Here is a 22,493-nt window from a genome sequence, read left to right on the forward strand (position 1 = left end):
ACACACACACACATACATAACGTAACATATACCATTAGCTGCCTTCACTGAGCGCGCGCAATTGTATACTTTTATGAACCATAACAACCATTAATTATTACGTCTGAGCCGGGCTGTCCTCTCGTTCTCTCTCTCGTTGACGAGGCGACTGAAAGGATGTCATTTCCAGCATCGAGATTTTAATCCTGACGTGCGCGACGAAGAAGACGAAATCGAAATGTTTATTACAACAACAACCGAAGGTCTCCAAGTGTAAACACGAGAATAATCCTGAAGGCACCATTTTTTTGAGAATGCGGAATCGTCTTTTTTGTGAAATTGTGATCCTTGCACTTGCGAAGAAGAGAGGATGAGAGATGACAGCATTTTTTTAAATTCCACTTACAAATTAGATCAGCAACTGGAGAAAACTTAGATCGCAGTAAGATAGATTTGTAAATAAAATGTTTCAAAGTTAAAATAGATATTTCATTTTTGTATTTAGTCCGAAATATCCCAGAATATTGAAAACTGTTCCATCTGGTGCGACCTATTCCAAAAAAAAAAACATCATTTTCCACAATAACAATCAGGTTCATTTGTAAAATTTCAGAATCCTATCAGTTTGCTGATGAACTTATGGTAGAAGCCTCTTTATATCTAAATCCAAAAAATCATAAATTTTTAATATCAAAATAATTGTAAAGAAAAAATAATTTAAAATCTAAAAATCTGACACTGGCTCCTGGGCGATGCAGGCCGAACTTGAAGAACAATAGTTTTTTTTTCGTCCCTTTCCACACCATCATCGCTTTGTCCTGCGAGTATCGGTGTATGTCGATAGTTGTTACTTCGAATGAATGATTTGCTAGTATTGGAACTAATGGAAAAGACTAGGATGGTAGGGTAATGGACCTATTTTGGGAAATAAATTATACTATATCTAATCATTATTGGTAAAAGCATTTTTTTAAATAAATATTCATCAAAGGCTCATCCAATAATTTAAAAAATAGTGGTTTTCAGGATACGCCTTAAGCAAGCGATACGACCTACCTTTAGATAGACTAGCACTCTTTGATTCTTTGACCAGTTTATCCAAGAGATTATCGGTCCAGTTACCCTATTTCAAAAAAAACATCATTTTCCACAATAACAATCAGGTTCATTTGTAAAATTTCAGAATCCTATCAGTTTGCTGATGAACTTATGGTAGAAGCCTCTTTATATCTAAATCCAAAAAATCATAAATTTTTAATATCAAAATAATTGTAAAGAAAAAATAATTTAAAATCTAAAAATCTGAAAATCTAAAACTCTAAAACTTTAAAAATCTAAAAATCTTAAAATTTAAACATCTAAAAATTTCAACATCTTAAAAATCTACAAAACTAAAATTCTAAAAATCTGAGAATCTAAAAATCTAAGAATTTAAAAATCTTAAAATCCTAAAATCTAAAAATTTAAGTACCGTAAACCGGGGTGACTTTGATAGGATTTCAATTTATTTTTAGAATATTATACAACAAGTAAGGTTTTTCTCAAGATTATTTTTTTTAAACATGTACTGGGATAGACCACACAAAGTCCAAGCACTATTTCGGGAAAAAGTTTTTTCAATAATGTTTAGGAAAATAGTTACGTTAAAAATTCTTAGTTTTAATTCCGGGGTGACTTTGATAGTCATAGTTTTTCTTGTTTAAATCATATTTATGATGTTCAAACTTTATTTGTACGCTAAATGTACCATCACTAAAGTAGCTGATATAGTTTTTAAGAAAAAAAAATGTTTTTATTTACTTAACTAAGTGTATAAGCTTTTTAGCAAAATACATATAAATTTTAAGTAAAATTGTTAAAAAGTCGGAATTTTGCCTGAAATTTGCTAAAACTAGTTTTGTTTATAAAATTATCGATTTATATTGCATTTTATACTAAATTCGAAGCACGAATCACAAGTTTTCACATTTTACATGAAATTAGTTCAACTGAAATTGCCTATAAATTTGGAGATTTTTTTTAATTGTGTTTCAAAAACACATATTGTTTATAATTTACAAACTTTTTCAACCTTCTTTTAGTGAAAAATTGTCCAAAGGATCCGCAAAAGCATTCCGTTTTTCGATTAATAATCATGTTCATTGAGAAAATCATGACACTTTGAGAAGTTAAAAATAATGACACCTAAAAATTTAAAAATCAAAAAATTTGAATATATCTAAAAAATTTAATATCCTGAAATTTAAATATCTGAAAATTTAAAAATCTTAAACTTTAAACATAAAAAAAATAAATATTTAAAAATTTAAATATCAAAAAATTTAAATATCTGAAAATTTAAATATCTGAAAATTTGAATATCTAAAAATTTAAATATCTGAAAACTTAATCATCTAAAAATTTAAATATCTTAAAATTTATACATCCAAAATTGAATATCTCAAAATGTAAATATACAAAAATTTAAACATCTAAAAATTTAAAAATCAAAAAATTTGAAAATATCTTAAAATGTTAATATCTAAAAAAAAAATATCCTGAAATTCAAATATCTGAAAATTTAAAAATCTTAAACTTAAAACATCAAAAAATTTAAATATTTAGAAATTTAAATATCAAAAATTTTAAATATCTTAAAAATTTAAGTATATGAAAATTTAGATATCTGAAAATTCAAATATCTGAAAATTTAAATATCTAAAAATTTAAATATCTGAAAACTTAATCATCTAAAAAATTAAATATCTTAAAATTTATATATCCAAAAATTGAATATCTGAAAATGTAAATATACAAAAATTAAAACATCTAAAAATTTAAAAATCAAAATTTTTTAATATATCTTAAAATGTTAATATCTAAAAAATTTAATATCCTGAAATTTAAATATCTGAAAATTTAAAAATCTTAAACATTAAACATCAAAAAATTTAAATATTTAAAAAATTAAATATCAAAAAATTTAAATATCTAAAACTTTAAATATCTAAAAATTTAAATATCTAAAACTTTAAATATCTAAAAATTTAAATATATGAAAATTTAGATATCTGAAAATTCAAATATCTGAAAATTTAAATATCTTAAAATTTATATACCTAAAGATTTAAACATCTAAAAATTTAAATATCTAAACATTTAAATGTCTAAACATTTAAATATCTATTAATTTGAATATTTAAAAATATAAAGATATTTAAAATTTTAAATAACTTAAAATTTTAAATCTAAAATTTAAATATCTATTCAATTCAATTCAATTCGGTTTTATTAGTGAATAATCATGTTACAATCAGTTCATTCGCAGTACATTACAGAGTTTTGGAGTTCCTTTCAGCTGTGTATTAAATCTCAATCCATTTTGGAACGATTATTGCTTATGACAAAGAGATTAGCAAAAGTAAGAAAAAAATTAGAAAAAACTTACTGAAATTGCAAAGGAAAGGGGATAGAAATAGAAAAAGCTTAAACTAGATCACAGTTTTTTTTATCTATTGTAGATATGCTTAATCATTAGCTCCCCGAGGGCCAGAAATTGCTCCGCCTTGTTACGGCAGGTCCGGAACCGCGTCATCATCTCACCCGCTAGAGCAAAAAACTCCGGCAAGGTGAAGAGATCTTCTCCGGTTACTTCTTGCTGGGCCGCATCGCCGCTACCGGCAGCGACCACGCTGGCGAACGATCGCCCCCATCCAGGAGGGAACGCTGAGTTGTCCGCTGGAACCGTACGCTGTCCAGCTGCAGGAACGGTTGCTCTCGTATTCCGCTGAGAAGGGTGGGATGCTGCTGCTTTCTTCTTCCTCTTTTCCTGCTCCTCGAGGTACGCCTTGCGCGCGACGCATCCGCGGTAATTACCGGTATGGTTGCCGTCACAGTTGGCGCACTTAATGCGCGCCTTGGTGTGCTCTGCGTTGTCCCCAAGTCCGCCTTGCACGGCAGTGCACACTTCTCCGAGAGGTGTGTTTCACCGCACTTCACGCAGCGGGGCGGGAGGTTGCAGTTCCGCGAGCCGTGGCCGAACTTCTGGCAACGGTGGCATTGCGCTACGTCCATTGGGTTTTGGAGTAAAACCGCCAGTTTACCCAAAACCGTCCAACGCCTTAGTCCGTCGCAGGTCTTGGATTTTGACGGTGCCGCGGTCGAAGTACAACAGGTACAGAGTGTGCGTACCTGTGACTGTTGTCTTGCGCGAGAGCACTTTTATCTCCCGTGGCGTTATTCCGGCACCCGAGAGGTGTTCCTTCAGGTCGGCGATTGGGCGGTCTTGGTAGCCCTGCAGGACTACCTTAACCGCGGTCTTCTCAACTGGATCGAATGTGTAGAACTTGAAGTTGCTACACTTCAGTTCTTTCACCACCAGGTCGAAATTCTTTTTGTTGAAAGTAATCACTTGTACTTTCGATTTTCCAATTTTCAGACTATATTGGAGGCCTTCCAGCAACTCGTCAACATCGTCCGCCAACGTATCCAAAACAAAAATTGGAGGTGGTCGCCGTTCCTTCGGAGAATTATCTTTTTTTTTGTCGTACTACCTTTTTTTGCGTGCACGTCGATCATCGTCGTCGTCGTCGGTAGTGCTGCTACCGTCGGTGTTGTTGTTGTTGGTTTCCTCGTCACTCAGTCTCGCGAACTTGTTACTGGTGGGAATGTTGGCGGATGTTGATGCGCCACCGGTCGACAGATTGCCGGAAGTACCTGAGCGGAGTCTGCTTCTTATAGGGCTGCGATCCTGGACACGGTAATTAGCGTGCAATAACTTCGGATTGAAACCATCAGCGCACACGCCCCTGCGCGATGGCGGACGACGCGGCGGCGTTGTTTTGTTTACCTTTTGCACTCGGCCGGTAGACGAACTTCGCGGGTTTTTCGAGGCCGCACTCGAACTGCCACGGCCACGGCCGGCCTTCGGCATGCTGGTGGAGCAAACTCGCGGGTAATCACGGTCGATTGCGGCGGAAAATTCGAAAAAACTTCTAGAGCACTGAGCACTAAACTGCTGCTTGCTCTGGAGGATACACGCAGAATGATTTAAATATCTAAGAATTTAAATATCTAAAAATTTAAATATCAAAAAATTTAAATATTTGCTTTTATTAGTTTCCAAAATATCTAAGTATTCAGGATAATTTTTATTTTTGCGAAAAAAAATATTTTTCGGAATTTCATAAAAATTCAAAAATTTAAAAAAAAAACCCAAACATGCTAAATATGATTATCAATACAGAAAAATGCATTTTAGATTGTTTTCAGTTGATTAGACTTCTATTTTCATGGAAATTTTGAAGTTTTTTGGAAATTGTATTTTTGACTCCTGATTTTTCGGACCAATTTTGAAGGGGGGGGGGGGGACATAAACTTTGAAAAATATTTGCAACGCCCTTTAATTTGAAATAAGTCTGAAAACTTTTTTTTTGGTTGGAACCAAATACAGGACTCGAATATCCGAAGGCCTTGGCAAAATTTCACTTCGCAAAATCGAAACTTCGGATAATGGAATCACGAAAAAAGATTTTTTTTTTTCGCTGTCTTATTTTTTATTGTTGAGCTCAAGTATGGCCCCTAAACTATTCTTAAGTGAATTAGATTTTTTTAAATCCAAGATGGCAGCCAAAATAACGGTGATGAAATATTGAAATGCATTTTTCAATTTTTTTCATCCTTTTGAAATTTGACTAAAATGTGGTAAGAAAATAAAAAAAAACGAAAAAAAATTGTTGCTCGTGATTCGATTATCCGAAGTCCCATACAAACCTTCGGATAATCGAGGCTTCGGATAATCGAGTCTGAACTGTAATATATAATATTGGTAAAATTTGTATTTAAATTGTATGCTGTGGTGAAAAAAAAAAAACAAATTATAAGCATTGAAAAAAACTTCTAGAGGTTAATTGATGAAATTGAAATAATGAAATAATACCGGGACCTTTTTTGTAAGATAGATATCTGCAATACCTTTTCGATAAGTCATAAACTATGACGATCTGGAAATACTGACAGGATTAATCTAGACTTGATTGGTAAAATTTATTTAAGTTTTTATATTCAAAAAAATTTAACGCCGTTGTAAAAACGCACTATGAATTTTCGTGTATGTTATTTTACAAATAAAAAATAGCAAAGGATTACAAAACGTATTGCATCATTTCCGATCAATCTAACTCCACCCGCTTTGAGTTGCTGCTCATTGCCACACACACGTTTTTTTCCCTCGTTCATTCAGGGGGAGACAGTTGTGCCCACGATCATTAAAAATAAAATTTAACGACATCGACTGCAAACTGTCGCCGTTTCGCTATGGTGACACAGTCATTCCCGCTGACGCACAGGCTGCTGCTGCTGCTGTCGATTCCCACCACTCCGCACAGCACACATCGAGAAAAGTGCATTATTTTTTTTTGTTCCTCAACCCTCGCATTAACAAAAAAAGCCCGAACCGGAGCCTTAAAAATGCATCGAAATTAGAAACCTAGGCGACCAAAACGGGAAGACGACGAAGGGGAAAACCTCGTAATTAATTCCCTGATGAGTTCGACACTGGCTCCTGGGCAATGCAGGCCGAACTTGAAGAACAATAGGTTTTTTTTTCGTCCTTTTCCACACCACCATCGGTTCGTCCTGCGAGAGTATCGGTGTATGTCGATAGTTGTTACTTCGAATGAATGATTTGCTAGTATTGGAACTAATGGAAAGGACTAGGATGGTAGGGTAATGGACCTATTCTGGGAAATAAATTATACTATATGTAATTATTATTGGTAAAAGCATTTTTTTAAATAAAGATTCATCAAAGGCTCATCAAATAATTTAAAAAATAGTGGTTTTCAGGATACGCCATAAGCAAGCGATACGACCTACCTTTAGATAGACTAGCACTCTTTGATTCTTTGACCAGTTTATCCAAGAGATTATCGGTCCAGTTACCCTACCATACAGTGCAAAGGATACAATTTCGTCACCGTTTCCACACCGGCTACTTTCGCAGAGGTGTTGGAAGGGATTGGCCCAAAAACAGAAGAACGGATAACAACAAAACTCGGAGTGGAAAAAAAATACAGAGAGAAAAAAAAGGTTTCTCCTGGATGCTGCTTCCTACACACATTATGCACAAAACAGAAAACATATTGATGAACGATTCCGTCCGATTTCTTTTTTTTTTCGGTCTGCGAGTGTGGTTGTGTGCCGATGATGATAATTAATTCTGGCTGGCAATATTTTTAATGTTTGCACGGGAAATGCTTGGCTGTGTGTGTGTCTGGCTGGCTTCGAAAAAGGGATGCTGCAGCACATCAGTCACATGCTGAAAGAAAATCAGAACCATGAAGAAATGTGATGGATCTCAAGAGATCAGAAACAAAAGATTTCTTACTTTACGGTGAAGACTCTTCGCTGTAGTGGTACTTTGTCAGAGGGACGAGTTTGATTTGGGATCGTCATTGGAGATAAACATGGAATCGTTACAATTTCCTTTCGTCCTAGTAAATTTTGAATTCTGAACACTGTTGAACGTAGTGTGAATAATTTTTAAACATATTGAAGTAGATTGTAAAAGTTAAAGGCTGGGATACTTATAGTAATTCAAAATTATCAAAATTTACCGCATCTAAAAATATTCAAACAAAATTTTAAATGAACCTTGTTATAAAAATATAACAGCGAAAATCATGTACGTATACTTGAAAGGCGTTTCTATTTGTATTGTTTTCCATTTAGCTCGATCCTTTTGCAAAAAAAATCCTTAGATCGATATGAACATTTAGTGGTCGATTTTATATGCAAAAATTGGCCGATGGCCAAAATTTGAGAAGAAAACATGCAGGATAACCTATCGGCCTAAGAGTTTTTAATTTTTGGTCTTGTATGAAAATCGATAATAAAAAGTTTTTGGTTTTTAATCACAGTAGGCTCCTTCATAGGTCAAAATATGACCCTGGTGTTATGTTTTTAAGATCCTTACACGGTGTGTTTCCGAGAACAAACTTTTGATTTTTGGCACCATGAAAGTAGGGCTCTTTCTCGACATTTTGCGGGGTCCGGCGAAATATTTCGTCGGGGGGTCTAGAGCAACTTTTTTTTGAAGATTTTTTTGAAGATTTTATAGGAATTTTCTTCAGAAAAGTCAATGTAAATCGATTGGTTTATGTTCATATCCATCAAATTTCTTATATGAATGTGCCTCAAGAGACTCTAAATTACATATTTGACCTCAAATAAAAAGTTTCCAACCAAAATTTACCAGTTTTCTAGCATTCTTTGAAATAACCTCAAAATTCAAGCTGGAAACCTCAAAACGACCGAATAAAAATCTTTTCTTTGTACAATTTGTCATTGCTAAACTTAGAGTATTTAATTTAGAAGCTACTTATTACCCAAAAGGTTCCCAACATTATTTTTTCAATCCTCTGCCATACAACACTATAGTATGTTAAAACATTTTCGAATCAATCAAATTGAAGAGAACAATTTTTTGAACAATTTCCTTAGAAAGTATCAATTTTGGTTCAATATAAGCAGATATATATCCAATTTCGTAAATTAAAAAGTGACTTTCTCCAAAATTTCTGCATTTAATTCTTATTCAAACGATAAAGACCGCCTACTGACTTTTTTATGATTCTAATAAAGTAATTTCCATAAATTTCATCAAAATATTATTTAAGTTTTATTTTTCAGCTAAATGTTAAAAATATCACAGTAGACAGTGTTCATTTTTTAAATGGGAATTAAATCTAATAATTTTGGAGAAAGTCACTTTTTATTTTACGAAATTGGGTATATGGTATGGTTTAATATAAGCAGAGTACTAAACCAAAATTGTTACTTTTTTTGGAAATTGTTCAAAAAATTGTTCTCTACTATGTGATTGACTCGAAAATGTTTTGAAATATTATAGTGTTTTAAGGCTGAGAATTGAAAAAATAATGTTTCATGCTCGAATTTGTATCTGGGCAATCTGTTGATATATTTTCATGACAAATTGTACAAAGAAATGATTTTTATTCGGTCGTTTTGAGGTTTCCAGCTTGGATATTGAGGTTATGTCAAATATAGCTAAAAAAAACTGGTAAATTTGGGTTGGAAACATTTAGTTTAAGGTCAAATATGTAATTTAGAGTTTCTTGAGGCACATTCATAAGAAATTTGATGGATATAAACATAAACCCATCGATTTACATCGACTTTTCTAAAGAAAAATCCAATAAAATAAAATAAAAAATCTTCAAAAAAAAAAAGTTGCTCTAGACCCCCCGACGACATATTTAGCCGGACCTTGCAAAATGTCGGGAAAGAGCCCATCTTCCGTGGTGCCAAATATCAGACTTGCCGAATTATTTAACACTGGAACGCCCAACGCATGTCCAACTTACACGGACGCCCAAGCCTCCTAAAAAAGTTGGAACGGTAACTTCAACACGCCCGTTCTCGGGCATAACTCAACCAATTGGGACGATTCTTGTTCCCAGTGATTTGTAAGAATGTCTAGATGATCCTACAATTTTGCAGAACTTGATTTGAACAAATCTGTAATTTCTGCGACCGAAAACATCGTTCCAACTTTTTTTAAACGATTGCCTCCGCGGAATTTTCGGCGAATTTTTTTTTACACGCGAAAAAAAAAGTTGGAACGATGTTTTTGATCGCAAAAATTAAAGATTTGATCAAATTAAGTTCTGCAAAGGTCTAGAATCATCTAGACATCCTAACAAATCACTGGAAAGAAGAATCATCTTGATTGGTTGAGTTATGCCCGAGAACCATTGAGTTGAAGTTACCGTTCCAACTTTTTTGGAGCCTTGGGCGTTGGAATGTTAACATAATGTTCTTGGAAAAACACACCGTGCCTTCACTGCTTTTGGGTCGGCGCAAAATCTGATCACCGTCATTTTGGTCGCCATCTTGGATTTAAAAATTCTAAATCGTTTTAGAGGAGTTTAGGGGTCAAACTTAGCTCGACAATAAAAAAATCTTAGTTCGATTATAACTATCCGACTATCACAAGTGATATTATTCCAAGTTCTTCGGATAATCGAGTCTGGACTGTTTTATCCGAAAAATGTATTTTTTTTCGCAATTTAAAATATTTGACTTTTTTGACATTGTTGATAGGACTGCTTGTTGCTCAGATAAAGCCAAACATAAAATTTATTAAAAAAATATCTTAGTGTCCTATTTTTCAGCATAAAAATACTATAATATTTCGAAAAAAAAAACAAAAAAAATAATTTCAAAAGATCCATCTAGCACCGTTTATTTGAATCACCTTAAAATACATTGTATCACGAATATTTTTGACTTTATATCCAAATTGAGCATCTTAAGACATTTAAAAAAAAACTGAAATTTTGTAACTACGGGTCGAAAAAATACGCTAACTTTACAAGAACAAAATGTCTTCCTGAAATTAAGAATACAGTCCAAACTAGATTCTCCCAAAGTTTGTATGGGACTTTTAATAATCGAACCACGACCAATATTTTTTTTTCGTTTTTTTAATTTTCTTACTTTAAACATCAAAATCGAGTTCTGCGACCCCATTTGAGTGAAATTTAACTAGTTGATTGCTTATTAAATAAAAAAAATGCATTTTTTAATAATTCATCATAGCCATTTAGGCCGCCATCTTGAATTTAAAAATTCTAAAACACTAGAGTAGTTTAGGGGTCATACTTAGCTCAACAATAAAAAATAAGACAACGCATAGCATAGCCAAGGACTTCGAACAATCGAGCCTGGACTGTACTTGTATCTTCCACAAACATATGAAAATATCTATGGTGTCAATACTTTTAATGTAAAACATGAAATCTAGTGTTTTTTTTATCAAAGTCCTATGAACTATTAGGTTTATAAACTTTTAAAAAATTCTAAAAATTACTCCAACAATGTGTGATTAGAACAAAAATCAATTATTTTTGGCCAATTGCATAAAATCTGAAAAAGTTATCATACCAATGTCAAGGAATATAATTTGATTTTAACCAATTTTTGATTGTCAATAGGTTTTGAAAAATTTAAATAAATAGAATAATATCGGATTTTCATTCGATATAAATTTGAGTTTTTATGCGTCTCAAACAAAATATATTTTTTTTATAGTTTGAATCTAATGTGTAACAAAGAAAAAACTAAAAAATCCGAAATATTTCAATATAATGATTGGAGACTGTAAAATATCAGAAAAGGCTATAAAACAAGTAAAAAGATGTCAACATACTTCAATTGAAAGTGAAATTAAAGAAAGTAAGCCAAAGAACATAACAAGCACCGAAAAAAATATAAAAAAATATTGAGGCAATGGAACGGTTTCAATTATTTAAAACTACCTACAACCAGAACATCGGTAAAAACACAAATTATTTGAAAAGTTATGCTGAAAACATAATAATGAATTTAACTTCCTTCAGACAACCTCCTATCCATAACCCATCAAATCTAGTTGCCTCACTGTCCACCAGAGCAAACACTATCATCCTTCTTTAATCAAAAAATATCTCTCTCTCAACCCAATCCAAAATTCCTCTCCCAAAACCCATTGTTTTGCTCGCTCTCCCTCTCTTTGCGATACATCAATGAAACCCTCTCGATAAAACTCTCTCGCACTCTCTCACCATCTCCATTCAATCATCATCGACGACGGCACTGAGCCGCCTCAGTCAAGAATGTACAGTTAATGGGTTCGGTCCTGTTTCTGCAACTGTCGGTTCGTGGTCGCGCGAGTGTGTGTATAAAACGCAATCAAACTCGAACCTCAAGCCTGGACTAATTTCGAGTATCGCGCGAGTGATGATCGCGAGTGAAGTTTGAAATTCGCCAACGGTTTCGTGAGCGAGCGTCACCGCTGAACCAAAAGGTGAAGGAAGAATCCAACCAACAACCACAAAAAAGGTGCCAAAAATTTGCACCGCAAAGGTGAAGAAATACTTTCTCACCGGAGACACCGGAGTGGTTCCATGAATGAAAACCAGTATTCAGAGCACACACCACAAAAAAACACACACTGCTCGAGTGCGCTCTCGCTCTAGCTGACTGAGATTGCGTGAGCAAGAGTGCTCTCCCACTCTCTCTTTTGAGCGCTCTCTTGCGTTTTGTGCGATTCTCTCTCACACCTCGTTTGGGTGTACAACGACGACGACGACGAGAAAGAGTTTTTTTTTGTTAGTGCGTCGTCAATGTGTGGCATTTTTATCTCTTTTCGATAAATGGTTTGGTTCACGCGATGATTTTTATGTACGTATGTTACTGTGTTGTTTGATAGCACCTTGCCGTCCCGCTCTGGCGTGCGACACATTCGCGGGGCTCAGACGTGCATGTGTTGGTGAGCAGTCGCGCTCGCGAGAGAATCTTCTTCTTTCGTGTAATTAAATCGCGGAGATAAAAAAAGTTCTCCGGGAAAGGCTTCGAGGCGCGCGTAAGGGAAATATGCAAAATGGCTTTTTTCGGCGAAATTTGCGAAAATCCGGTGCATGTGGGGGTGTGAATATTTTGCGCAAAATCGGTACACGAACACATAAAAGAGCCGGGACAAAACACAGCCGGGAAGAAGAGAGCGCGTGGTGGAACAAGAAGAGAGCCGAGGATGCTGCGAGAGTCTCGGCGGAGACTTCCACGGAAAGGATTACTTTTACCGCTACAAGTCGCGTCGTCGCTCGCGAAAGTTTGCATAATGAAGTAGGCGACGAGGAGGAGAAGGAGGATCAAGAAGAAGAAGAACGCGTTCGACACAATAACAACAACACTGCGGGGGATCAAGGAGCGAGAAAAGGACGGCATCCAGCACAACTGACCATGGATGGGTAGCATAAGGAGTTTGAACGATTCACGTAGCAGAACGAGCGTGTTCATGGAATCGGATGAGTGGAATTAAAGGAGCAATCAAAGCAATTTCAAAAAGAGATTTATGGAGCGGAGCTTGGAATACCTACATTAAGTAGAAAAGACAACGAGCATGTCATATAAAATTCAGTTCTTCAGTCATCATTCTAAAAAAGTTTGAAAAGTTAAATAAATTTTCAGTGTTTTTTCAAAGATACCTAAACCCAACCCATTTTGGCAACACAGCTCAACCGTTTCGCAGATATCGTCAGTTTGATAGTAAAGTTGGTTTTCCTTATATTTTTTTAAATTACATTTTTTTAATTACTTTTGGAAAAAATACCTTAAATTAAAAGGTATTTTATCAAAAATAGTCATGACCTTACTTCTGGAACAACACGAAAAAAGAGCGGTTAAGGTGGTAGATGATGTCCTTCACTTTTGTGGCAATGACTGTCAATGATGGTTCTGAATTCAGGGTCCAGAAATAGTAAATTGAAATGAAAAAATAATCACTATATGTAAAATAAAACAAACAACATAAAAAACATTTTTGATTGAAAACTTCTGAATTGTTTTTCTAAAACAAACATGGCCGCCTAATGACCAATCGGGAATGATGCCTATAAGAGCCTAAGCATTTTGAAAGCTGGAATTGTTTTGCAAATCTCGAGAGTAACTTTTTCACAAAAGTCGAAGTGTAAAACAATAGCGGGCCTCCCTGACTACATTTTGACACTGCGGATTTTGTTAAATAATTACCTGTTGTCTCGAAATTTGGAAAACAGTCCTAGCTGTCAAAATGTATATGCGCCCTTATCAAATGTTGCTCCGGACTTAACCGATTCTGAAAATGTTGTTTTGAAGGATAAGAAGATAAATTGACCGAAATGCCAAGCTCATATATGCGTTCATCCTTTCCATTCTTCTTCGGTCTGATGGCCGAGCGAGCAAGGGCGCCAGTTCTTACTGTTGGTGCTGGATTTTAATCCCGTCGGTTGCAATTTTTTTTGTGTTTACAAAAATGATACATGCAATGTGTAATATTAAGTGTCTTTATTAATGAAGGGGATTTTGCATGCGATTTTACAATCGGATTTTTTGCTAATTATATAATTATTTAAGGCCGCGGTCAAGGAAGATTCAATAATAATTAAATCTCAATTAAACATTACAATCTGTATTATAATTTTTCAATAAAATGCTTCAACAAAATTACAGTTTAAACTACTATCAAATTGTCAATGTTTCCATACAATATTCTAATAAAAAAAGATTTCCCAAATTATTCATAGATTGTTGCATTTGGTGTTGGATTTACTATTGCTGAGATACAGTGCCACCCAGGCTAGTCAACACCCGTTTTTTGTGCCTCCGATTTTGGTAACACCCGATTTTGGCAGAACACAACAATATTTAATTTTTTCAGTCTGTCAAATCTATCGAATATTAAGAATATCTCAAATCATTAGACATTAAGGCGAGAAAAGAGAATGGAGTCATTAAATAACGACGTAACGTTCTGAGAAATTTAATTTGGCAAAAAAATGTTTGAGTAAATTGTCTGTTCCAGTCATTACTTAATTCATAGAAGGTCCCTAAACCTCATAACTCTGAAGGGTTTACTCTGTTTATGGATGATTTAGACGCAAATGTAAAATAATTCTTTATTTTAGAAAACATTGTTGAAAAACACTCATGTTGAAAAAAGCTGGAAAGCTGCCTCTGATATAAAAAAAATGCAAAATTCGAATTGCTAGTTGCTGAAAAAAGATTATAAATGGTTTAAACTAAATATTAAAATGAAAATTAGTTATTTGATCATAATAATCAAGTGAAATTTCGTAACAATGTTAATATGAGTAAAATTTTTGTTAAAAAAAATCAATGAGAATCATTTTTCCCCGTTTCCTCCATCACAATTCGATGACTTATGCGAACAAATACGGATCATGAAATCATGAATCTTAATTAATGAATTCGTGAATATTTTCATTCACGATCACGATAACTTTATGATTCAATGACATTTTATTGTTGAAATCGATATTTCAATTCATGATTTAACAAATATCAAAACGAATGTATGCTATACGAATAATATAGAATATGAAGTATACGAATGTATAGTATACTCAAAATTTAAAAAGGCCCAAATTGATATCATAACTATTCGTCGATTCATCCGAATTTTGGCTCTCTTCGATCAAAATGCAAAATACAATGAAAGTTGTACTTTTTAAAGAAAAAATAGCTGAGGATTCAAAAATCCAGATCCACACTTGCAAAAGATCTCATGAATCTTCAAAAATCCCGTTCGGAACCAAAGAGGGTAATGTTTGAACATATTTTTATCGATTCCCCGTAAAATTTCTGACAAAACACTCATAAATGGATGTAATTGTAAAAAAAAACCTTTTGCCGTAAAATGTCCATAAATTTTCAATTTAAAATTTAAACAATAACCTACACATTTTTAAGGCGACATTTTTTTTTCTTTATTCATGACGAACATTTGGCACTCAAACATGTTTTGGTTTCCAAATTCATTAGTCGAACCCAAAAGAGCTAAAATAAAAAAAAAGTTATGCTTTTTGGAAAAAAGAATTTTTTTCCAAAAAACATAACTTCTTTATTTTTATTTTGGTTATGACCACCCTAGTGGCCATCCAATAAAGAAATGGTTTAATATTAACACCAATTTCAGGTCATTATAAAACTTGCATACTGGCGTAATATGGAATTTTTGCATGTCAGAAAAAAATAAGATATATTCATTGATTTAAGTACAAGAAAACGTGAGTAATACTGTTCACAATTTTATGAATGATTTCATTAGATAAAAAAGAACTTGTGGAAAAGCTGAACATTTAAATTTACGATAACTCAAGTTTTTTACACTCATAGGTCTTTTTGTGAGTAACAATTTTCATGATTTCATGAATTGTTTAATAATGTTTAGCCAGGCTCATAAAAGTAATGTTGGATTAATTTTGCAAAGAATTACGACATTTATGATTTTTTTGCAGAATGAAAAAATTAATAACTTCAAAATTTGCCTGAATTATTTTGACACTGGCTTCTGTTGATATGAAATAAAAACAAAGGTTTTACCATTTTTTTTACCAAATACAGTCCAGACTCGATTATCCGAAGGCCTCTGAAAAAATTGGCTTCGGATAATCAAAACTTCGGATAATCAAAACTTCAGATAATCGAATCACGAAAAAAATTGTTTTCGCTGTCTAATTTTTGTTTGTTGAGCTTAAGTATGATCCCTAAACTATGCTAAAGTTATATAAAATTTGTAATGGCGGTGACAAAATATTGATAAATGCATTTTATTATTTAATAGGCAATTAACTATTCAAATTAGACTAAAATGGGGTCGCAGAGCTCGAATTTGATGTTTAAACCAAGAAAAAACTAATAAAAAGAAAATATTCTGTATACCTAAAACGTTTTTAAAGGTGATATTTGTAGTTCAAATAATCTAATTTTGATGCAATAAAGGAAATATTATCTCTTGATATTTTAATTGCATAAAGTAATCTACAAAGAAGTTACACTAGATTCGTAACGTCAGTGTCGTTTTAAACAGAAGTTAACGCTCAAATCTTAGTCACCTGAGCCACCTTGCCGTCTCTACGCCTCCCACATGCCAATACCTTTCCCAAACCCTTACACCAAACGGTAATCCACCGAACAAACGACGACGATCGGACCCTTTCGCATCGTCAACGTCTTCAGAGAAAGAACCTTAGCTGGAAGGGAAGAGAAGACTGGGACAACAAAAAAAACCTCCGAGGGTGCAGGCACACACCGTCGTCGTCGTATTGATTGACAATATCGAGAATACATTCATTTTTTTTTTTCTTGTTCAACCCGTCGTCCAGAGACAAGCAGAACAACGGTCATTTCGAAATTTCGAGTAGTTTGGACAACGCTCGCGCGATCAGCGTTGGCGCTGCGCGTTTTGACGTTTCCCAAGACGTTTCTAGTCGGTGTTCAACTGGTCGTTTTGCGTCTGCTTTTCTGTGACCGGGTTATTTCGCTTCATTTCGTTAATATTCCTCCTTTCAGCAGTGTCGCGTCGCAGGAGAGGCCGAGCCCAAGCGCTCATTTAAATTAGTATGCTCGAAAACGCGCAACCGAGAAGACTGACTCGCTGATCGGAGTCGCCGCTAAGCCGTTTCGTGTTTGGTTCGGGAGTTCCTGCGTGGAAACCGCGTCGGCTTACGGGTTCAGTGAGTTTTATTGTGTACTACATCGACTGTTAATTGCGCGGGACTTAATTTTCCGTGTGCTTGCGGAACGTAATTACCTGCGGAGGTAATTGGAGGTTGGGTAATTTTTGTACAATGGGACAACAATTACACGCAAAGGTTGTGTCGTCAAGCTCCGGGAACTCCACACCGGCGGGCTGAACTTGTAGTAGTGATGTCTCGTTACCGACCGGGTTGTAGGTGGGAAGAGCGACTTTGGGAGGTCGGAGGTGACTGCCGTGCGCGGTGAAATAAAGGGAAAATTTTCTACATTTATAATATGCAATATGCACACACGACGGCGAAGACGCCCGACGATGGAACCCGAAGAGACGATGATAATCACGGTCGTCCCCCCGGCGTACTCTCTGGGGGAAGAAGCAGAAGGCACGAAGGAGTTGGACACAGGGACGCGACGCGACGCAAATCTGCAAAAGAGGAGCTAAAGCAGCGGATCTTCTTGCAGAGAGTGAGCAAGCAGACCGCAAAGCCGACCAGAGGAGAATAATGTTTTAAATTGGGAGCCATTTTAGTGTTTATAGAAAGCGCACTGTTCACAGTTGTAAATTTTTGTTGATCCCGTCTCTCGCTTACTCGTGCTGAGGCCGAGCCCCAAAGAATAGGGACACTTATGGGCGGCAAACTGGTTGTGGCAACCAGATGCCCAGGGACCATACCGAAAACAGATGCAGATGACCGGCCGCACGACGATGAAGAACCGGTTGAAGGCATCAGGATCTGAAGATCAAGAAGTGAGAGGGAGGTAGGGCTGGGCTGGGCACCCAAGAAAACAAGATTGCCAAGGTTGACGAAGAATCGTGTACCGAGCGCGCAAATCAAGGTGTGAAAAAGGTGACGACTTTCGAAGCCGTGTTTTGTGGAAGCTTAAATTAGGAACCACCGGAGCGGTGTTTGAACAGTGATATCGAGGCAAAAGAGGGGATCGAAACAGCAGGACTTGAAGATAGTGTTTCTTGGGGCGGACTTTATCGAGAGTTACACGAGGAGTTGCGCTGCTAATAATGAAGTTGATTGAATTCGATTAATTGCGATGTACAGGCGAGAAGGCAGAGAATGTACCAGTGTTAATGTTTGATTAAAGTCCAGCTTTGAACAAACCACGTTTATTTATATCGATTACGAACGGAATGTTTCGAGTAAATATCATAAAGTATATGGTGACTTTTGGTGATGGAAGCAGGAAAAAAATGCTAATTTATTTTTAACGTTACCTAACCTTTTGAGGTGGTTGGAGCTTTCCTAAAATTCAAATGCCCTATTTACCTGTACAAATTTCCTTAAAACATTAGTTGACATTGTCGGCCTTCGAGTAGGTATTTCGATAACTTCCAGCGACGACTGACATGATTTTTTTTTGCCAGTATCTGATAGTCACCAAACATTTATAATTTCTTTCATACATTTTTCGATTCTTTCATTAAACATCCTTTTAACAGCATTCCAGAGTTCAGTCACATTTGACATTCAAACTACAAACTGGAGCATTTGGTACGGTATGTCCACGCATCCTTCCTCTCTTGTAGATTCTGTAAAATTTGACGTGATTCGTTCTCAGTATCCTCTCTGTGGCAATCATAAACATATGCCTTGTTTTACTACAAAAAAAATGGTTTAATTTAATTATTACTTTTGGTATAATTGGTTTGGTTTATTATAAATTTTTTAAACAGATTTCAGGAGGATTTTTGAATATTTTTGTTACAATTTGTTACAACATGTGTATTAATATAATTTTCAAATATTGTTTTTAACATGAATATAAGATATTTATATTTGCTTATCTGTTACTTTTAAGCTTTTTATAATTCAAAAGCCTAACCCGACAAACTTCGTCTTGACTTTTTTTGTTTATTAACGTTTTTAGCTTGTTTGCTTATTTAGCCTCCTGTGATCAAAATTTGATTTGAAAAATTAAGTAAAGGAAAACAATGTAGTTGGGCCAATGCTAGATTGTAAACAAAGAGTGCATCCTGCTCGCGTCAGTGTATTTTTGCATTAGGAGTGTGTAGATACACTCTTTGTTTACAAACTCACATTGCATTTACATTGTTTTTTCTTGAAATCATAAATCATCAAAAAATTGAAATGGCTATTAAAACATTTAAAAGTTGTCGGTAAAGTTGTCGGTATTGAATTCTCAGAAAAAAAAGCTGCACTCTTAAAAAATACCCTTTTTCCACTCTTCACTCTAAAAAAAATTGCGCGAAATAACCATTTCGAGAATCATTGTTTTTGAATGGTTTTTTTTAATGAAAATTATATCTTGAGCTTTGGCACAAATTGGTCAAAATTCGTTTAACAATGCACTGCAGTGGTGCCAATTTTTCGAATAAATCTTTATTTTAAGATGTAAAATAATCGAGAATTATTGTTTTTGAATGGTTTTTTTTGATGACTAAAAATTATATCTTGAGCTTTGGCACAAATGGGTCAAAATTCGTTTAACAGTGCACTGCAGTGGTGCCAATTTTTCGAACAAATCTTTATTTTAAGATGTAAACAATCGAAAAGTTCATTACAGCAATTTTGATATCCTGCACCATATTCATGTTACAGCTACTAAAAACTGTTTTTTAACCAGAGTTTAAAAAAAAGGATTTTTGTTACGCACATTTTATTATCTTCAAAACAACTTGAACTATCGTTATAATTTTTGATTTATTCCCAAAGTTTCCAGAAAAATTTCCTTAAAAAATGAAGACAGGACCAATGATTGCTGAAAACAACCTCTGAAAGAAAATCAAACTGGAAGGACTTTTTAATTACCAAACATTGACGTAATTTTAAGTGACGAGAACTCAACAGCTATCCTCCCGATTTTCATTCAGCCTTAACATTTGAACAGGCCCAAAAATACTAATTTTCGACCACATCAAATGTAAGGGTTGATATAGTTTTTAAAATATCGATTTTTTGTTAAGTGCTTTTTGAGTACAAATTTAGTTTTAAACCTCTAATCCCCAATTTCTTTTGTTTAGATAATTTGAATCCTGAAAAAAATACATTTTTCTAAATATTGGCAAGTCACACAAACCAAGTCAAATTTCCAACCCTAAAATTTTCTAATACTTTAAGAGTTCTTCTTTTCAACGCTTTTAAAACATAAAACATTGGTTGACAGTTGGATTTTTGGCGAATTTTTAAGATCACAGCTCGCCTAGAAGCGGGGTTGGGTTGTAGAAGGTTAACTTATAAAAAATAAAGTTTGAAAAATCTACTTTTTCCCACGGTTTTTGAAAATTATACATTTTTCGAAAAATTGTCAACATTGTCAAACGAATTATAACCAACTTGTGCCATAGCTCAAAAGGTGGTGTATTATGGCATCTAAAATATATATCCGAAAACGACGAGAATTTTCAAAAAATTGTTAATTTATTTTTGTGTGAAAAGTCAAGTTTAAAAATTGGTTAATTTTTTTAACAATGTATCTTTTTTTCTGAGAAGTTTTAAGCAACACCTACAACTTTGCCCAAGACACCAAGTCGATCAGGAAATCCGTTCTCATAAGAGCAATTCTCTACCAAAACCGGAAATGGATTTTATTTGTATTTTTGATTTGGCTCAAACTTTGTGGGGCCTTCCTATGACCAAATATGCTATTTTGTGTCATTGGTTCACCCATACAAGTCTCCATACAATTTTGGCAGCTGTCCATACAAAGATGGTATGTAAATATTCAAACAGCTGTAACTTTTGAGTGAATTTTCTGATCAATTTGGTGTCTTGGGCAAAGTTGTAGGTATTGTTGAGGACATTTGAGAAAAAAATAGGTACACGGAAAAAAAATTGCAGATTTTTTTATCAACTTTTTCACCAACAAAACTCAATTTCCCAAAACACGTATTTTTTGATTTTCGAGATTTTTTGATATGTTTTAGGGGACAAAAATCCGCAACTTTTGAGCCATAGAGAAACATGGTCAAAAAATCTGCCGCCGAGTTATGAATTTTTGAAAAAATAGTGTTTTTTGGAAAAAATCGAAGTTTTATGCTAAAACAAGTTTGACATTACTTTTTAATGCAAAATTGAATTTGCAATCGAAAAGTACTTTACAGATTTTTTGATAAATGGCTCCGTTTTCAGAATATAGCCACCGAAAGTTTGATTTTAGCGATTTTTTTGCAGTTTTTCAATTTTTTAAAATAGTGACCATGAGTGACAGTTCCTAAAAATATTTTTTTTTAAAAAGTTCAAAAAAATTGCTATAAAATTGTCTAAGAGATGTTAAAGATTGAACCTCGGGTTGCTGAGATAGAGCCGCTTGAAGAAAAAGAAACACGAAAATTGAAGTTTTCTTAATATCACCAAAACAACCCACCATTTTCTTATGACGATATCTCAGCAATTAATGGTCCGATTTTCAATGTTAATACATGAAAAATTCGTGAAATTTTCCGATCTTTTCGAATAAAATATTTTGAAAATTTTTTAATCAAGACTAGCATTTTAAATGGGCGTAATATTCAATATTTGGCCCTTTTAAAATGATAGTCTTGATTTAAAAAATTTCAAAATATTTTTTTCGAAAAGATCGGAAAATTTCACGAATGTTCCATATATTAACATTGAAAATCGGACCAATAATTGCTGAGATATCTTCATTAGAAAAAGGTGGGTTGTTTTGGTGAGACTTAGAAGACTTCAATTTTCGTGTTTCTTTTTCTTTAAGCCGCTGTATTTCAGCAACCAGAGGTCCAATCTTCAATGTCTCTTAGACAATTTTAAAGCAAATTTTCTGAACTTTTCAAAAAAAATATTTTTAGAAGTGACCATTTCCATGGTCACTATTTTTAAAAATTGAAAAGCTGCAAATATTTCGCTAAAATCAAACTTTCGGTGGCTATATCTTGAAAACGGAGCCCTTTATCAAAAAATCTGTAAAGTACTTTTCGATTGCAAATTCAATTTTGCATTAAAAAGTAATGTCAAACTTGTTTTTGCATAAAACTTCAATTTTTTCCAAAATCACTATTTTTCAAAAATCATAACTCGGCGGCAGATTTTTTGACCATGTTTCTCTATGGCTCAAAAGTTGCGGATTTTTGTCCCCTAAAACATATCAAAAAATCTCGAAATGCAATTTTTTTCCGTGTACCTATTTTTTCTCAAAAGTCCTCAACAATACCTACAACTTTGCCGAAGACACCAAATTGATCAGAAAATTCAGTCAAAAGTTACAGCTGTTTGAATATTTACATACCATTTTTGTATGGACAGGTGCCAAAATTGTATGGAGACTTGTATGGGTGAACCAATGAAGCAAAATAGCTTATTTGGTCATAGGGAAGGCCCCCACAAAGTTTGAGCCAAATCAAAAAATACAAAAAATAAAAATGGTCGAAATCGGCCGATTTCGTAGAGAGTTGCTCATAAGTTTTTTATAGCCTTTTTATATGGACAGCTGCCAAAATTGTA

General features: G+C 34.2%; 1 protein-coding gene across 9 annotated transcripts in view; it reads left to right on the forward strand.

The window, feature by feature from the left end:
- Positions 1–11,637: 11,637 nt before the first annotated feature.
- LOC6043128 overlaps positions 11,638–22,493 on the forward strand; it is a 42,439-nt gene continuing 31,583 nt past the window's right edge. The window contains exon 1 of one of the 9 annotated variants that reach the window (XM_038251538.1): positions 11,638–11,886. The gene's annotated coding sequence lies outside the window, so the exon portion shown is untranslated. The other 8 variants (XM_038251543.1, XM_038251535.1, XM_038251542.1 and 5 more) reach the window with 8 other exon arrangements.

This window comes from Culex quinquefasciatus, chromosome 2 (genome assembly GCF_015732765.1).
Source record: "Culex quinquefasciatus strain JHB chromosome 2, VPISU_Cqui_1.0_pri_paternal, whole genome shotgun sequence".
Lineage (NCBI taxonomy): Eukaryota > Metazoa > Arthropoda > Insecta > Diptera > Culicidae > Culex > Culex quinquefasciatus.